Source organism: Salvelinus namaycush, chromosome 39, assembly GCF_016432855.1.
Source record: "Salvelinus namaycush isolate Seneca chromosome 39, SaNama_1.0, whole genome shotgun sequence".
Classification (NCBI taxonomy): Eukaryota; Metazoa; Chordata; class Actinopteri; order Salmoniformes; family Salmonidae; genus Salvelinus; species Salvelinus namaycush.
The window spans coordinates 2755523-2761926 of NC_052345.1; the positions used below are offsets into that span (position 1 = coordinate 2755523).

The 6404-nt window shown below is 37.0% G+C and overlaps 1 long non-coding RNA gene across 1 annotated transcript; it reads right to left on the bottom strand.

Annotated features, from left to right (window-relative positions):
• Positions 1-1115: 1115 nt before the first annotated feature.
• On the bottom strand, positions 1116-4941 carry LOC120032529. The gene is made up of 3 exons (XR_005473832.1): positions 4901-4941; positions 3974-4051; positions 1116-1140 (listed from the first exon to the last, which is right to left on the bottom strand). It is a non-coding gene; the product is annotated as an uncharacterized LOC120032529 (long non-coding RNA).
• Between the last annotated feature and the right edge of the window lie 1463 nt (positions 4942-6404).

Consider the following 6404-nt stretch of genomic DNA (forward strand, 5'->3'; position numbering starts at 1 on the left):
AGGTCTGTGATTCTCAGGGTACAGTCACTCTTCTTATCCCCAAGGTACTCTATATGACCCTCATACCCTGGCACTGAGCTCAGATCTTCAGCATCCATACCAGACTCCCATTTAGTAAACCACAAAGCTTTTTTGATCTCATGATAACTGGGATATGTGTAAGAGCAGGATATGTTCACTGTTGACCCCTTCAAAGCACAGATACTCTGATGGGTGTAAGTCACACTCCAACACTTCTGACCTGAAAGACAAGAAGACAATATAACACCTTTTATAAATCTATAAATCTTCAATTACAATATCTACTACTACACACTGATGTTGTAAAAGTAAAAAACAACATGTTGAATAGACTAATGATCAATATTCAGTATCACAACTTTAAACAACATTGTATTCATAAGAAATTTGTATTAAAAAGTCCACACTCACACACTGTAGGAGAGAGGAGATCCTCATGGCCTTTTACAGCACAGGAGTAACTGTCTGCATCACTAAAGGAGTCTGAGTACAGGCTGGAAGTGTCCTCCTTTACTTTGTGTCCGTTCTTGTACCAGATGTAGGTGGGGTTGTCAGTCAGAGTACAGGTGGTGCTGCAGGTCAGTGTCTCACCAGTCACCTTCACCTGAAGACCTGGAGAAAAAACAATATCACTGTAAATCCCTTTATCACGGACTTATCACTCTAATACAAAGATGAAGGAAATCCTATGTTATACAAACATAAATACAAACCAAGACATTTTCCTGAACTAAATGGAATTCAACAGTTTAACTATATTGAATGTAACTGTACCTGTGACAGACAGAGTGACTCCAGGAATGCCAGTATATCTCCATCCTCCAGTCTGATCTGTAAATCTGAATTTGTACGTAGCTGAGTCACTCTCTCTCAGGTCTGTGATTGACAGGGTGTGACCATTCTCTTTATCCTTACGGTATGTCACACGTCCTTTGTAGTCTGTGTCATCACTCAGACTTACAGGACCCGCAGCATCATTTTTAGTGAACCAGAAGGTTGTTGTGACTGTATAACCACTGGGATATGTGTAAGAGCAGGACAGCTCCACTGTTGACCCCTTCAAGGTACAGATACTCTGAGTGGTGTATGTTACACTCCAGCCATCCTGACCCAGTACCACTGAAACACAGTCACACAACACAATGGTCTCAGAATTAAGCCAAGGCCAATTGGCTCACACTGATGCCTGTAGATTGACAAACATGTCAAGTGTAATGACTAAACAATGACTACATTTAGATAAACCTATAACTAATTGAACTCAACCCTGTATTATTATATCTGATTAATAATGTTAATTCATAAGGAAGGGATTATGTAGCATGAACAAGGAGTAATTAAAACATAATAAACACCATTCCAACTTAGTTAGAGAGGTATGTGGTGTGGGTTATAAAGTAAGCCAAAAGGATCGTTAAACTATGGTTGAACCGACCCAACTTAGCCCTGAGATGTTTAGATAAGGCAGTGAGTAACTTCTTAGGTCTTCCATTATCTTGGGTTGTCTGCTAAAGTGGTAATACATTATAGTGAGCCTTTAGGAGAATAAATGATATTGTGTGTCATGTGTGTGCGCTGGTGAGTTGGAATGAACTTTTGAACCTGTTTTTATCCTGGTCAAGAGGAGGAGCTTTATTCTGTAACCAATGACGTCATATTTTGTATATCAACTGTTGTTTGTGGTTAAATGGGAGCGTGCTCCGAGAATAAATACTATTATCTATTTTTAATAAGACTCTTCCCTGTCTATTTTATGTTAATAAGGATCTTACAAATTCTTAGAAACAGAGTGATTTTAATTAATGAGCACATAAAGGAATTATGAAATTCCTCTAGCAACTATATAACACAACATTTATTTGTCACAAAACCATCAGAAGGCCTGTAAATATTTCTAGAGTTGAAAATGAGATGGACTTTTATCTGCAAAAATCTATTTGATGGAAACACAACTATGATGGAAAAATGTGCATACTATTTTTATGCAGATTCTAAAATATTTTCATGAAAATGTATTGCAAATTGAATGGAAACCTGACTATAGACACCTTATAGACTCTGGCAAATGCGCTAGTACAGTCTCACTTTGATTATGCTGCACATCATGGTTCACCAGCAGCACCAAACATCTGAAGAATAAGTTACAGACCAGCCAAAGGCTTGTAAGAATTGTACTTAAACTTATTTGGAGGTTGAGCATTTTTTGTCTGTATCTCTGTAATGTGTCTGTATCTCTGTAATGTGCCTGTATCTCTGTAATGTGTCTGTATCTATGTAATGTGTCTGTATCTATGTAATGTGTCTGTATCTATGTAATGTGTCTGTATCTATGTAATGTGTCTGTATCTCTGTAATGTGCCTGTATCTCTGTAATGTGTCTGTATCTCTGTAATGTGCCTGTATCTCTGTAATGTGTCTGTATCTATGTAATGTGTCTGTATCTATGTAATTGTATATGTATTTATGTAAAACATAGGGACCACAATGGAAATAAGTCCCCGACTTTATTGTGCAATCCTTTAAAACAACAATCCTGGTCACTTTTAAAAAACTCTGTTTTTGTATTTCTTTAACTGATCAATAAAATAAATCAATCAATCCAACCTGTGCAGCAGCCATTTGATGAATGGAAAGAGAAATCTGTCACAAAACACCAACAAGTTGAATGACATTCAGAGATTGTCAAGCCTTCAATACTGGGTAAGACTACAAGGTAAGGAAGGATGTATTTTCTGTTTGTCCAGACTGAGATCGAGTATTGATTGTGGTTTTAAAAATGCAAAACATGGTATTGAAGTGCTCGAAGTCATTATGCTGGTTGGTTGTGTGGTGCATTGGCACAGAAACCTGTTGGTGGAAAATTTGTCGCATGCTATTTTATATACTGTACATACAAAGGTGGCATCAAAATGTTGAAAATCAGATTTCCCCCCTAGCTGATCATTGTCTGCAGCCGGCTCTGATCGTAGTGTAAAGAAACAGGGAGAGTGAGCTCGTCCGTGGTGGTCGGCGAACCCTCAACCTTCTGGCCAATAACTCCGCGTGGAATTAACTGTCCCACAAAAACATGCTGAAGTGGCGAAGTCAATTTTCACATTTATAAACACACAGTCGCTATATAATGAATATGAACTGGGTGGGTTGAGATTATTAAATATAAAAGCACTAAAACTCTCTCTAAAAGCTTCACTTATACAAAAGTTTTACTTGAACCCAAAATGGTTCTCAAGTAGATTACTAAGAAAAACTCATCCCTTGTTAATAAATGGCCTTTTTGTCTTTGTGCAGATTGCCATGTCTAACTTTCGATGAATTTAAAATGAAAACTTCTTCAAAGTATCTGTCTTTTTCAAACAAGCATTGCACAGCTGGTTACAATTTCAATTTCATCCCCCAGAAAAGATAGAACAAATATTACAACAAATATTATGGTTGAACTGGTTGATAAAATACCTGTATTTATGGAAAATATGTTTGAAGAGGGTATTTTGTTTTTAAATTATATTGTAAATTGGAATGGTAGAATTATGTATTTCATGGAGTTATCGGAATTGTAAGATTACAACCAATTGAACACAGCTTTACCCCCCAAAATTGAGTCGCTACATTTATTGTTATTTGTGGTTGTAAACATTATTTTGAGTTGATTATGTGGGGAGAGTCGTGTGAAAATATGATTAACTCTGTGGAGGGTTGTGCATTTAGTTTTTCACCTTAAGATGGACCAATTTCAAACTGAGTAGGGTTTGTCCACATTGTTGCCATAGTTGCTGAGTTGAGTGTGAATGGAAACCACAGATAAGCATCACTCAGTGAAGTGTGAAAGATAACTATTTAAGTGAAGTGGAAACTCCTAACAAAACACACCAGAATAACATTATGATTCTTATCCTTTTAGAAATGTCTGTAGATTGATAAACAGAGCAACTAAAAGATAAGAATGAGACCATACCTGCTACAGACCAGAGAAAGACCACCAACACACTTCCTGCTGTTCTCAAGGCCATTGTTGCATCTCCCACCCTGCAGTCTTAGAAACATAAACAACAAATCACTCTATAGCTGGTGAATAACTCCACCTGATACATTGAAGTAGAAACTGTAAATGAGGTACAGGTCCTCATTACTGAAAATGAACCAGGCTCATATTGTGTTGTGTTGTATTGTGCTATATGGTTGTCTATATGAATACTGTCTATAAGTCTACTGCACTATGTATGTAATGTGTGTGACGTGTTGCATGTCTGTCTACATCTGTCTATTTAAGATGACATGTAGTATGATGCAAAAACTATTTCCTAATGGATACAGTAAAGTCATCACCATCATCACCATCACCATCACCATCATCACCATCATTATAAACAACAACAACATATTGAACAGATCTGTAGTACTGTAAACACATATTTCTGAATGTTCTGAAGCTGTTTTATTCTCAGAACCCCAAATATAGGAGGATAAATGTTCAATCCTCTACGATCCGTCAAGCTGTACAGCAGCCTATAGACTGACCACCAGGCTCAATGACAGCTCCTATCCCCAAGCTGTGAGGCTAAACAGCAAGTGACTCTCACACACGTACACATGCGTACACACACACACACACACACACACACACACACACACACACACACACACACTGCAATGTTACAATGTTTGTCTGCATGTCTATTTTACCCTGGTTAATCATCTCATCACTATGTAGATCAACACTCCTACACTGAGACACTTTATGAATACTGGCCCTGATGTAACAACCAAAACACAGATCAAAACATAACAAGAAGTAAAATGATACATTACCCTCAAGTATATGACTTATGACTAAAACAAATAACCAAAAACTATTTTTCCAGATATTGTCAAGAGTACTTACAGAGTGAAGTGAAGGGGAGAGGTCTTGTACAGTGAGTCAACTGACTGGTAGTGATTGGGAACTGCTAGTAAGTATCAGTTCTGTGGTTGATACATATTTATAGTAGAACACAAGTAGCTGATGCAGAACTGTCCTTTCCTTCCTCTTTAAGACATTAACATGCATGAGGACCAGAACAGCATGTCAGAGAAGGGAGGTTACTGTATTAAAATGGGCCCTACATTTCTATAATGGACAAAATGTCCCCCATTTCCACTTTTATTTAAATACAGAACAATGTTAACAATATGTTGACTATTCTATATGGAATGTTTATAATATCTTAGAATGTGTTGCCTTGTCCCTCTGAGTTCTACATGGAACAGGTCAAAGTTCCATTTACATTTGGTCAGTTCCATGATGTCATTCATTCTATTCTACAAACACATTCAATTTACACTCCTCATCAGCTGCATCAAAGTGATACTGAAGGTTCCAGTGTTCTAGACTAGAGGTCTCCCTACTGGCATCTCAACATTACTGCAGTGTTCTAGACTAGAGTTCTCCCTACTGGCATCTCAACATTACTGCAGTGTTCTAGACTAGAGCTCCACCTACTGGCATCTCAACATTACTGCACCATCCTAATAATAATGTCCTCAATAATGTTGGGCTAATAACAACATTACAAACTGACAATACATCAGATAGAATGGTGAAACACAACACTGGCTACTTGACAAAGTCACATTTTATCACACAACCACTGATGTCTGTAGTATTACAACATGCCACTATCATATTATGTTACACTGTTGACCCTTGTGTACAGTGCTGGTAGTAGCATTAGTTAGCAGAGACATCAGTATCATCATCACCACAACCTGCTGTATTGACTGCTGATGTCCATATACTATATAGTCTAATGTAGCCTGTTATCCATATAGAGTCTAATGTAGCCTGTTATCCATATATAGTATAATGTAGCCTGTTATCCATATATAGTCTAATGTAGCCTGTTATCCATATATAGTCTAATGTAGCCTGTTATCCATATATAGTCTAATGTAGCCTGTTATCTATATATAGTCTAATGTAGCCTGTTATCCATATATAGTCTAATGTAGCCTGTTATCCATATATAGTCTAATGTAGCCTGTTATCCATATATAGTCTAATGTAGCCTGTTATCCATATATAGTCTAATGTAGCCTGTTATCCATATATAGTCTAATGTAGCCTGTTATCTATATATAGTCTAATGTAGCCTGTTATCCATATATAGTCTAATGTAGCCTGTTATCCATATATAGTCTAATGTAGCCTGTTATCCATATATAGTCTAATGTAGCCTGTTATCCATATATAGTCTAATGTAGCCTGTTATCCATATATAGTCTAATGTAGCCTGTTATCCATATAGAGTCTAATGTAGCCTGTTATCCATATATAGTCTAATGTAGCCTGTTATCTATATATAGTCTAATGTAGCCTGCTATCCATATAGAGTCTAATGTAGCCTGTT